The sequence below is a fragment of the Esox lucius genome, chromosome 17, assembly GCF_011004845.1.
Source record: "Esox lucius isolate fEsoLuc1 chromosome 17, fEsoLuc1.pri, whole genome shotgun sequence".
NCBI lineage: Eukaryota > Metazoa > Chordata > Actinopteri > Esociformes > Esocidae > Esox > Esox lucius.
This window is the reverse complement of record NC_047585.1, coordinates 19,043,120-19,056,604: the sequence shown is the minus strand read 5'-3', so window position 1 is coordinate 19,056,604 and position 13,485 is coordinate 19,043,120. Positions and strand designations below refer to the sequence as shown.

General features: G+C 38.8%; 1 long non-coding RNA gene and 1 other non-coding gene across 2 annotated transcripts; both read right to left on the bottom strand.

Annotated features, from left to right (window-relative positions):
* Positions 1-6,250: 6,250 nt before the first annotated feature.
* LOC105017327 lies at positions 6,251-10,027 on the bottom strand. Its single transcript, XR_001198505.3, has 3 exons — positions 9,552-10,027; positions 8,203-8,351; positions 6,251-8,100 (listed from the first exon to the last, which is right to left on the bottom strand). It is a non-coding gene; the product is annotated as an uncharacterized LOC105017327 (long non-coding RNA).
* A 210-nt stretch (positions 10,028-10,237) lies between these two features.
* On the bottom strand, positions 10,238-10,310 carry trnaf-gaa. The gene has a single exon. It is a non-coding gene; the product is annotated as a tRNA-Phe (tRNA).
* Positions 10,311-13,485: the final 3,175 nt, after the last annotated feature.

The following is a 13,485-nucleotide window of genomic DNA, read 5'->3' as shown; positions in this document are numbered from 1 at the left end:
TTACTCAAATCCAAAACATAAACATGGTAGTGGTGGTAGTATAAATTTATAGCATACCAACATCAATTCACAGTTTCGCATTTATATCTTAATTTAATCCTTGTATTTTCTTATCATTACTGGAGGTTTAAAATAGACCACAAACCAGGACCATACTCCTTGATGGATGCATTTTAAACTCGATCTGATAGCACCATCACAGGTTCAATCAAGGGACTTCTTGACAATGTGTTCTTAGAAAACAAATCTCACATGTGCATTCACTTTAAATAAGGCCTGTGTTTTGTTTAGGCTCACCTCGGCTCTATTTTGATATCCGAATACATTTCATCAGGTCAAGGTGACGAATACCTCAGGTCAAGGTGACGATACGTTGGGTCAAGGTGACGATACGTCAGGTCAAGGTGATAAATACACTCACCTAAAGGATTATTAGGAACACCTGTTAAATGTCTCATTAATGCAATTATCTAATAAACCAATCACATGGCAGTTGCTTCAATGCATTTAGGGGTGTGGTCCTGGTCAAGACAATCTCCTGAACTCCAAACTGAATGTCAGAATGGGAAAGAAAGGTGATTTAAGCAATTTTGAGCGTGGCATGGTTATTGGTGCCAGACGGGCCGGTCTGAGTATTTCACAATCTGCTCAGTTACTGGGATTGTCACGCACAACCATTTCTAGGGTTTACAAAGAATGGTGTGAAAAGGGAAAAACATCCAGTATGCGGCAGTCCTGTGAGCGAAAATGCCTTGTTGATGCTAGAGGTCAGAGGAGAATGGGCCGACTGATTCAAGCTGATAGAAGAGCAACTTTGACTGAAATAACCACTTGTTACAATCGAGATATGCAGCAAAGCATTTGTGAAGCCACAACACGCACAACCTTGAGGCGGATGGGCTACAACAGCAGAAGACCCCACTGGGTACCACTCATCTCCACTACAAATAGGAAAAGAAGCTACAATTTGCACGAGCTCACCAAAATTGGACAGTTGAAGACTGGAAGAATGTTGCCTGGTCTTATGAGTCTCGATTTCTGTTGAGACATTCAGATGGCAGAGTCAGAATTTGGCGTTCACAGAATGAGAACATGGATCCATCATGCCTTGTTACCACTGTGCAGGCTGGTGGTGGTGGTGTAATGGTGTGGGGGATGTTTTCTTGGCACACTTTGGGCCCCTTAGTGCCAATTGGGCATCGTTTAAATGCCACGGCCTACCTGAGCATTGTTTCTGACCATGTCCATCCCTTTATGACCACCATGTACCCATCCTCTGATGGCTACTTCCAGCAGGATAATGCACCATGTCACAAAGCTCGAATCATTTCAAATTGGTTTCTTGAACATGACAATGAGTTCACTGTACTGAAATGGCCCCCACAGTCACCAGATCTCAACCTAATAGAGCATCTTTGGGATGTGGTGGAACGGGAGCTTCGTGCCCTGGATGTGCATCCCACAAATCTCCATCAACTGCAAGATGCTATCCTATCAATATGGGCCAACATTTCTAAAGAATGCTTTCAGCACCTTGTTGAATCAATACCACGTAGAATTAAGGCAGTTCTGAAGGCGATAGGGGGTCAAACACAGTATTAGTATGGTGTTCCTAATAATCCTTTAGGTGAATGTATGTTGGGTCAAGGTGAAGACTCGTCAGGTCAAGGTAACGATACGTCAGGTCAAGGTGATGATATGTCGGGTCTAGGTGACGAAATGTCGGGTTAAGGTGATTATACGTCAGGTCAAGGTAACGATAGACGTCAGGTCAAGGTAACGATACGTCAGGTCAAGGTGATGATACGTCGGGTCTAGGTGACGATACGTCAGGTCAAGGTGAAGACACGTCAGGTCAAGGTAACGATACGTCAGGTCAAGGTGATGATACGTTGGATTTAAGTGACGATACCTCAGGTCAAGGTGATGATACGTTGGGTCTAGGTGATGATACGTCAGGTCAAGGTAAAGACTCGTCAGGTCAAGGTAACGATACGTCAGTTCAAGGTGATGGTACGTTGGATTTAAGTGACGATACGTCAGGTCATGGTGAAGACACGTCAGGTCAAGGTAACGATATGTCAGGTCAAGGTAATGATACGTCTGGTCAAGGTGATGATACGTCGGGTTAAGGTGATGATACGTCGAGTCAAGGTAACGAAAGACGTCAGGTCAAGGTGACGATACGTCCGGTCAAGGTAATGACACACAGAAAGGAGACAAACGAATAATGACACATTTGTGACATTGTGGTGATGAGTGTCAGCAGTAGAGCTACATGCATGAAACTGACTACTCAGGAAGACCTAAGCAATTAATCTCTCATTATGAATAATTGCTTCATCTGTAAACTAGCATATGTTTTCAATCAATCAAAACAAAACAGCTTAAATGACAGTCACAAATATTAGCAATGTATTCATACCAATACAATCATTTGTTGAAATAACAATGTTAATGATGAAATAGTCTATTCAGGAATAGCTTGAACGTGACTATAAAATAAAGATTTTAGCAAGGGCTTGGTTTATCTCTAGCACATCTACAGCAGGCACAAGCGATTTTCTTCACAGTCTTCCAAAAGCAGCCGAGAAACCTCTCTTTTGTCATATGAAAAATTTTACCTTTCCACCTTCAAATCTAAAATACCTTTTTGGAAAAGGGTGTCCTGTACATCAATCTATTTATTCACTTCAGAGGTCTTTCTGAATCAATGACTTGCAAGCATTATCATGGCTCCCACAATCACTGGAATCTCTGGACACCATTTAGTTATTACATGAGACTTTGCACTAAAAGGTCATATTTGTATGCCACCAGTCTGAGCACACCAAACATACCTGGAAGCTACGATCTGTTTCAGCTCTGCTGGTTTACAGTCAAAGTTGGCCTCTGTTTGTTAACTGGTCACTGATAAAGGACTGCAGAAAGGTGATTCTCCAGATCATCAATCCTGTCCCTCAATGGCAAACGTGCCACTTTAGGTGCGTTAAAATATTGGCCCAGGGTTATGGAGTTTTCGTAAGAATCACAAAATTCTGAAAGAATCTGGGCCTTACTGCCAGGGTTTTGAGTTCTGAAAAAAGCGAAGGGTGTATTTATGCAGTGAAGGGATAAGATTATTTACACTGAGAATGACAGCTGTCCTAGCACATTTGGTAACAGCACCATCTACAGGATTCAGGTGCCGTCAGCTACTACTCAACAGATCTACAAGAATGGTACGCACAATCCTGCAGCCCACATGCCCAGAGAAGTGCAGGCCGAAGGAACGAGCTAAGACAGGAAATAGAGACTCCCAGCGATCCTGCAAACATTGAACGTAATTACTTTCCCTGTGGACTATAGAAAATGAATTAAAATTACACTTTAGTTTTATATTTATTGATAGAGGTCCGTGTATGGAGTGGCCAATCATTATTCTACCCTAAACAGGCAAATTAATCATCATTTTTTTCCCAATTTACCTGCTCCTAATCCGTTTTCGGTTAGGGAAACACAAATTTCCGCATGTTCCCCGTTCTTTACTCGGAAAACGGAAAACGAGCATAGTAAACATAGTCGGGGAAAGGTTAGGGGCTGTGGAACAGGTTTCGTTCATTTTATTTACATCAAAAATGGTAGTGTTTTATCTACTATTCCCGTGAGTCTCATCTCGTAATGCCCTTATAGGCGCGTGGCGTGCGCTAGACTCAGGTGTAAGAGGCTGGGTAATTAGCTACCTAGTGTACATTGTGTTTATTTCATTGAAGTCTACATAGTGTGGTTAACGCAGTCATTCTGATTATCTTCACTGGAGATTGTGTACAAGTCAGTTCTGTATGTTGCATTGGATGCGTTACCAGAATATTGTTATCTGACCATCTAACTAAGGCTATCCAACGTTGGTTGATGTTTTTGTCTCTGAAATACACAAGGCCATGTATTTCTAAGCTATAGTCATGCATTTCTTTTGATGGATAGTTCCTTGCATTGTATGTATGCAGAGTTACAGGGCAAACCACTAAAATTGTGTATAAACATGTCTTGAATCATATAAACAAGCTTATATACACAGTAAATTCATGAGATCCTGAAAGGCTTTTACTTTTTGGGCCTTTTCAGACAATTCCAATTACAAGTTTTAGATGGAAGAGAAAATCCACTGTAAGACCATGAGTTGGGCTGAAAAGGTTTAGTCATAATGCCCCATGTATGTTTAAGTAGAGCAACTAGTTCTGTAGTAGTCATCACATTGTTATTATTCATTAAGGCCACATAAGAGGTATTGAATGTAGAAACGCAGCCTACTTAGTACATACTGATGACAAATTAAAGGGAAAACCTAAAGAAATCAAGGGTTCGTGTACTGTAACCCTACCTTACAGATGTACTGAATGATACAATTAACATCCCATTAAGCTCAGTGCTGTTGAATTACCATATCCTTTGAATGAATGGTGTTCCATCCACCCAGTAAAGTTCCAGAGACTTGCAAAATCTATGCAAAGGTGCATTGAAGCTGTTCTGGCGTCTCGTGGTGGCCGAACACCTTAATGAGATTCATTTTGTTTTTGTTTTAGATGGATGACAAATTATAGGTAAAACCTCCGTAATGAGGAATTAATGCACTGCAAACCTACTATAATATCCTTCTCTGTGCTGTTCTCAACAGGCTGTTCTTCCTGAATGTCTGATCACGTTCTGCATTGACATTGTCAGTCACCTGGGAAAGAGTTACTGTTATTTTTCCTTGCATATCACAACAATGCATGAGCATTACAGTCGTTGAAAGTGGGCTTTCGACACACATTTCCAACCCTATTTAGTGATGTCTGTTGCATGGATCTAAATGCAGATCTAACTTTTGTCACGGTTCCTATTGAAACATAAACCAGTTGAGTCTTTGTGACTGAAGCCCCTGCTAGCCGTGCCATCCAATTGATGAACCCTCTTTCAAAGAGACTTAGATCCATGTCTTGCCAACTTGATCCAAAATCGAGGTTAACTGGGCCTGCACAGCATTTTTATACATGCCTCAGGGCTTGGTAGGTTGTTAATTGTGTCAGTACACCTGTATGGAAGCATCTGCATTCATTATGTTCCTCCACTCATTTATTCAGGTTTTTCCTTTAATATGTCACTCGTCTGTATGTTCACTTGTTTATGAAACAAAATGTAATGCATTTATTCTTTCCATAAGTAAAACATAAGTAAAACATAAAATGAGCTTTATGTATTCTTTACAGTGAATTCAGAAGTTAAAGTAGAGAATTTATTTTCAAATGTTCATGTTTTTCAGATGTATCAAACCCTTTCAGGGACCATATGCTTCACAATTGTGTTGTAGCCCTGAACTCCCAAATCCATAATCAAGGGCTTAATAATCCGCTGACATATCTCTCAGATCAGGTTCCCTAAGAAAAGGAAGGGTTGAATAGTTGAACTTTTCTATTTGTAATCAGACCCTAGCTCAAACTCTTCAGAGGGATATCAGAAACTATCCACATGAAACAAGGATTCACTAGCAAACATTTACTCACCATTGAAAGAAATACAAATGCAAAATGTAAAGAGTTGGTAACATGTTTATGACTTGATATCAGTGTCAAGAACTGTCCTATACATACATAATGTACATCTCTATAAAATTGTGCAAATGTGTTTACATCCCTGTGAGCATGTTCTTTGTGTTGCCAAACCTTTTTCCAAACACAAATGTTTGTTCATTCTTTATTAAAAGAAAAGTTGAAGACATGAAAATAATTGTCAAAAACATGGATAAAAAAAGTCTAGAGTCGTATAGAGGTATTATGAGCACTGGGACTAAGATATAAAATAATCACATACAAATGTGTATAATGTCATTACATTTCTGAATCACACCTAATAAGTATATCTCCCATCTTTAATAGGTGGTCTGAATAATTATGAGTAATTTACCAGTTTCTTACATTTTTACTCTAAAATAATAAATGACATGTGAAACCTGGGGAATTGTTGATATGGAAATCATGGAGTGACTTAACACTGTGGGTTTGATTCAATGGTTGACTTTGTCCTCTAAACAAGCAGAAATAGTTAAAACAGCAGTGAGACTGTCAATGCTTTGGGACTTCACTTACCTGCCTCTGAGTGGGGTAAAATATAACTGTTTCCCTTACAGAAATTGAAATATGCTGCTTGAATAGATAAGATTCACCTTTGTCATTGAACAAGTACTGTACAACGAAATGCAGTTAGCGCCAAACCGGTTCCACGGAGGGCTGAGTGTGAGGGTAACAACCAGGTGAGGGTAGAAATGAACCAATTAGTGACATAATTAATCAATCAAGTACAAGGTGAGAATGAAAACTTGCAGACACTCAGCACTCCGTGGAACCGGTTTGACACCTCTGTTCTAACCAATAATAACTAGTCAAATAAACGTATACTTAGATAACCAGTAAATCTGCATATGTTCAACTAATTAACATTATCGACACAAACTCTAAATCCAATCCTAATCAGTGATCACTTCATTAAAAGGAAAATGGATTGGATGCATGTTGAAGGTTATATTGTCACGACCCGGCTCTCAGATGGTGACAAGCAAGGAAGTCCTCACGTTGGCATTAAAGGATATTCAAAAACTAAGTGTAAAATTACAAAGGAACACAGACCTGTGAAGTGTGAAAGATGACATATGAGTGGAGAAGCCTGGATGAGTGTAAAATTTGTTGAGGCATGAACCTAATCAAAATACAATCAACCAAATCACAAAATAGTCCTTGTGGGGGGAGAGAGAGCCAGGACTGGGCACCAGGAACGTAAACCTTCTAGTTGGTCCCAGGTGAAACCTGTCAACGACCCAATCAGCTCCACTTGTCCCCAATCTGCAAATATTGGTCAGCTCCAACCTGTCCCAGGAGGTGTTTAAGGTGTGTTCTGGCAGTGAAGAAGGAGGGTATGGGATGGGACTCCCACAGCATAACATGGGTCATCTGGAGCTAGGAAGGGAAGGTAGACTGAAATATATCAAAGACATTGCTGAAGTCATTGTATAGATGGCAGTATATTGCTAGACATCGTAGTGGTTAACATGTGGGGTCAGTTAGCAAAAGGTTACTTGCCTCAACTGATCCTAGAAGTCGTTCATAATAAGAGCATCTGTTAAATGACTAACATGTTATGTAAATATAGTGCATATTTGGCAAGTGTACTAGTGCTAGATTAGCATGTATAGTATGACTGACACATACTGGCTTCACATGATTCTCAAAGCACCTGCCATTTATAGGGTGATCTCTAGCATTGTGAACGATTTTAACGATTGGTGCAAGCGTTCCTTTTTAAACATTAATGTCTCTAAAACAAAATAATTAATTATTGATTTTAGGAAACAGAGACCCCCTCTACCCCTCACTATCATTGATGGTAAACCGATTGAGATAGTTAAAGATTACAAGTACCTTGGCACAATAATTGACAGCAAGCTATGCTTTGAGTCACACACTGATGCTGTTTGCGCCAAAGCCCAGCAGCGTATGCATTTCTATCCTAGATTGAGGAATTTTAACATTGACCATACTTTGATGAGAATGTTTTACTCTTGTTTTATCGAGTCTGTCTTAACCTTTTGTTTTATCTGCTGGTTTGGTTCCTTGTCCACAAAAAACAACTAGAGAGTATTGTGAGGACGTGTAGAAAAATTGCAGGCATTAACTTCTCCCCCCTTTCTCACACTTATTCCAACCGAGTAGCGAAGAAGGCCCAAGCTATTGCAGCTGACCCTAGTCATCCTTTGTGCTGCCAGTTTAAGCTACTTCCCTCAGGCCGTAGGTACTCCATGCCCAGATGCAGGTCAAATAGATTTAGAAACTCTCTTATCCCGACTTCTATCTCGATTTTAAACAAATTGTCAGAACTGTTTTAAGATGTTTTTTATTTTTTTCTAAATAGTGTGTTTTAGAGGCTTAGAGATTGTGTGCTTCTACACTATGGTGTATGTGTGTTGTGTTTTTGTGTTTTTTTCTGCTGGCTGTACAAATAATTGCCCCTCGGGGACAATAAAGTATCCTTGACCTTGACTTGAGGCCCTCTCCCATGGCTTGTCTAGACCTGCAGCTGTCCTCTGCCAGCCTGTCATTACACACACACACACACACACACACGTTAGAGTCTTCAGACTGAACAGATTACCTTATCTTTAACATACATACATCCTTTGCAATTCATTCTCACCTGTTTAAGGGGCCAGTGGATTATGTCACCACATCAACCAAAGCAATACAGGCCTTGAACTAGTGAGGTTGTCTGTGTTTTAGGTCTCCATTTGTCCTTGCTGGGAAGGGGAGCATGGTACAGCTGTCAAAGTCATGGTGATTGTACATCTGGGAATCAGAGTGGGGTAGAATACAACCTTAATGTTTATATAGAAATTGAAATAGGCCTCTGCTGTCCCTTTAAAATACATTACCAAATATATCTGAACTCTGCTTATGGGAAACCTCTGTGTATTCTTGACATCCAAACCAATGATCACTTTACTAAAAGTAACAGAAGGAGGCATGTTTAAACAACCACTGATCAGTTCAGTAAACAGAAGAGGGATGCATGCTTAAAGTATTGTGTTGGAGCCTGTATTTTGACCAATGACCTGATTCTGTCAGGTCCTGAATATTAAGACAGGGATGTGTTCATGGTGAGTTCTGGTAGTGCATTGTGCAAGTCGTCTGTAACTGGGAGGTAGACAAGATTCTTTAGAGATTGTGCACATTTTGTATGGTGAATGTACAGTCAAAATACAAGTGTTGACTTTATTGTCCCAACACTTATAGAGGGAACTCTATTTCCTAGCTATAACACAAGCAATAGTTGTATTGCTACAGGCACTCGTATTGCGACTGGTGCTATAGCAGTTCACACCACAGGTATCCAGCCTGCTTCGCTATACCACCGACTATCTTGCTATAGCAGCTATTTAGCTAAATATTTATGATAATAAAAGATGTTTCTATTGTGCTATAATTATTTATGAAGCCAGTTAGAACATACACGTTTTAAAACCAAAAAATAGCATGTTAGTTAAGCAAAACACATTTAAGCCAGTGGGTTTTCCAACTTAAACTGAAGCTTATTTACCCTCCATGCTGGTTGCTAAGGTATACAATGAGTGTCACGGATAGCACAGACCTGTCTTTCTCTATACTGTTGTACACACTAGTGGACCTATGTGCCCCAATAAAGTACAAACACACATACTCAATCAAAATGAAAATCAAGAACATATAATCGCATATAAACATGTTGGCCTATATAACGTTCAAACTCTGTAATAAAACACAAAAATATACATTGACGTTGGCTATATAACAATTACTACTGTACCCATCCAGTTAAGGTTGTGAGTTGGCTCGGATCAAATGGTAATGTCATTTACATGGCTAATCAATTAGCTAATTAATGTAGCTAGCTAGCCATGCTCAACTAGCAGCTAACATTAGTTTGCTAGTTTAACATTATGACGTTACCTTGCTAAGCTACTTTTTTCCAGCAACAAACATTAGAAAATCATGTGCCACTCAACTGACCGTATAACTAGCAATGCTGCTAGGAATCTGTCCATACGTTGGCTCTTCAGAAATTCGAGCTCAGGGAGAGGATAACTTTGCAAGATAAAGTGCTGCCCTGCATGAAACATAAATGAACGCACCCCGTTCGACTGCACCTCCCATTTCCCCGCCTACGTTTACTATGCTCGTATTCCGTTTTCCGAGTGAAGAACGGGGAAGGACATGCGGAAATATGTCAGTGCTTCCCTAACCTAAAACGGATAACGAACAGGTTAAGTCAAAAAATTATGATAATTTTGCGTGTTTAGGGTAGAATAATGATTGGCCACTTCATTCACGGACCGATAGAGGCGTTTCCTGACGTTTTTAAAGTAAAAAATATGCAGAAGCATATTAACTCGTGAAACTAATGTCTAGTTATAGCAATCAACAATCATCAGTCCATTTCCAAACTGGGGAATCTACATCAATCCACTTTAGTGCTATCACGATAACCGAGAACGTATTTTAGACTTTGAAATACCGTTTTGAAAGGTAATCTAAAACACCATACCCTGCCTGTAGCGCACTGTAGATAAGCCCATGTCCGGTTTAACAGTTCCTATTGAACACGTTCAGGGTTTATGCTATAACAATACATAGACGATATTCTAACTTTAAAAATTGTGTTGATTGTTTTCATAAAATGCAAAATAACTCGTCACTGCCGAAACCCGGGATCGAACCAGGGACCTTTAGATCTTCAGTCTAACGCTCTCCCAACTGAGCTATTTCGGCGACCGTAGTAGTCCGCATTCCAATTCACTTTTTCATCATTTGCAACAGATATATTAGTGGTCGTTGCAATTATATATAATGTATCTGTAGAGGTCAGTATAGGACTGCACTGGGTTACATATAGAGTAACCCAGTGCAGAGTTTTAAATCCATTGTCGTAGCATCGCGAGATTGCCGGGGACGCATACAAACCCTCAAATAACACCTACAAAAATGTAAACGTTTTGTATAATTTTGAAGATACATGTTTGCACAAAATCCTCCGCCATGTTGAATTGACGCTTTTCTCCTTTCTCCCACCATAAACACACCAACTGATCAATCATTAAATCAGTCCATTAACTTAATTTATAAAGTAAAGTAGAATAACAAATAGAGTAATCATTATGCTATAAATACCAAGATTAAATGCACCCAAACTAAAAGCTCTGCAAAAAAAGTTTGTGTTAAAGATGCATTCTGTATTGTCTGGCCACTGGTTGTAAAAGTGTCACTGTTGAGCCAAATAGGGTCCCCCCAAAAAAGTGTGCTATGTTATGTACTGTATGAGACAATTTGAGCCCCATGCCACCAAAAACTGGGATTTGACTGATATAGTATGATTCATAATCCCCATAAAACCATGTGGTTCAACTGGAAAAGTGTCTTTGCATTCTTATACCGTTCATTTCCTCCGTTGTTTTAGATCCACTTCAGATGAGGTCTTTGTTTCCTGTAGACTTACACCACCTCATTGTTTTGATAACTGTGTAAATATCTATAAAACAAGTTGGCTTTTATCAATATTGGCACAATGTAAGCAAAATAGTTTTTGTAGAGTTAATTAAAGTAAACATGTTGACATATATGTCACTTTGCCCTGACGTTATTTACACAATTATGCAAATGCCGAGGCAGGGTTAGCCTAAACAAAACACAGACCTTATTTGAAGCCATTCTAAAATTCCTTACAAGATAAATTAATGTATCATATTTTACCACTAGGTTTTATGGGGTTTTACGAAGGGATTATTCCAGTCTAAGTTGTGGCTTAATGAGGTAGTGATTCTACAGATATATAGATTATGCATATACAGTATAACAACATATTAAATATTTGACCTAAAATGGAAGGTTTAAAAAATATATTTGCCATCTTTAAGATACTTCTTAAAAAGGTTTACAGATTATAGTGCTCTCTGGCATTGCTGTAGTGTAGTGGGGGTTTATGTAAGCAGACACAATTTATTTATTTATTGTGTCAGTTTATCTATACCTTTTACCAATTTTTTTTAAATTAAAACTAAGGGAGCTTTAATTTCTTTTACCGTAACCACCAATCAGTTTACCCAGTTAGTTTTTATATCTACACCACTGGCCAGGACGAGAGTGACTGAATACAGCCTCCCCAATCGTTTATAGACACACACTCCCATTATTTGAATAATACATGTCAGCTTTTATCACAGTAAGAGACCACAAAAGGTCATTTCAGAGAGCCTACAAGGGCATTTTGTATGTCTGTGTCAATGATATAGTACATGGGTGCAAGATTCCATTCTGCATATGTTTGTCTGTAGTATGTGTGTGTTTGTGTGAGAGTGGCTGTGGCTGTATATCCGCCTACAGCTCAACGATCCCTGAGGACCTTCCTTTCTTCAGCCCACATTTCCACCGACGGAAACACATTCATGAAGCCCTGTAGCTCTCCACCTTAGCTTCCCAGGCATCAACCGAAGTAGTGTTTAATCTCATTATTCCACATCAGAGGTAACCATCTTTATTCCATGTGTGTGGAAAGCAACTTTATTGTCTGATGTAGTCATGTTTATTCAATGTGTGAGGTAAGCGCATTTTCTTTCAGGAATGAAACATGCCTCCTATTTAAATTTGCTTCATGTTAAAACAAGAACACAAGACTAAACAAGCCAGATCAACACAAGACGTCAGCTAAAACAAGCACCAATACAAGAGTCACATTTATTGATAGCCGATGTCCTCTTTATACATTCAGATACAAGGAACAACAATTAAGAATGTACACAATGTTGAGTACAATAATGCATGTCAGCATACAAAGCAAGTGTGAATTTTCAGTCCCATAAATACACTTGGCTCTGGTTTTATGATGACAAATCTATGACGAAATCCCACACATGGTTAAAAGTTTGTGCACCAGAAAACTGTATTGTGTAGTAATCAAATACTAGCCAATAGTGTTTTTTGTTTTTCATCCTTATGTTATTTATTTTTCATGTTATATTATTAACTATTATGCACAAACCTACCTGTGTTTCATACAGACAAAATATGGGAAATTCATGGTCTTGTTGAGCTGCGCCGTCTCTGGGGACTTTTGCAGATACATAGGTGTTGAATTGTTTTGACATGAGGTCTGACATGATGGCCATCACAGAAGTCCTCTAGTACAGCAACACTACTCTTTGTTACATGACCAAATGATGTGGGCACAAATAGAGAAGGCTGAAATCACATTGAAGAAGTCATTACAATGTCTATTTAATATACAGTACAGTACACTGCAATAAATACACATCAATACATGATTACACATTCAGTGCCAAAGCATGTGGACACATTTCTGAGTTTTATGGAAGTTTATCTGTCAACATTAAAACATTGTCCTCTGTAAACTGTCCAACGCCGCTGTGTATAACATACAATCCTTTACCCCCTTTTGTCTGTGTCTACTTCTATATTAACAAATGACAGTGTAAACAATATGTACATACATATTATACACATTGGATATACTACATACTCATCCATTCCAGTTAGTTCACATTTTCTTTCATTTTCTTGTTCACATACCAATTCATTTTCTTGTGTTAAAAAGTGGGTTTGAAAACAATTGAAATGGGATTTCTTTTACTATTCTAAATGTCAAAGTGCATTTTTTACCCAACAAGAAGAAAGTAATTTGTAGATTATATTTTTCACTTTGATATTATGAATTTTATTTTGTTGATCAGTGGCAAAATCCATTTTGATTTCATGTTGGAACACAATAAAATGAGGAAAAGTCCAAGAGTGAATACATTGAGAGCCACTGTATATACAGTGAGGGAAAAAAATCATTGATCCCCTGCTGATTTTGTACGTTTGACCACTGACAAAGAAATTATCAGTCTATAATGCTAATTGTAGATTTATTTGAACAGTGAGAGACAGAATA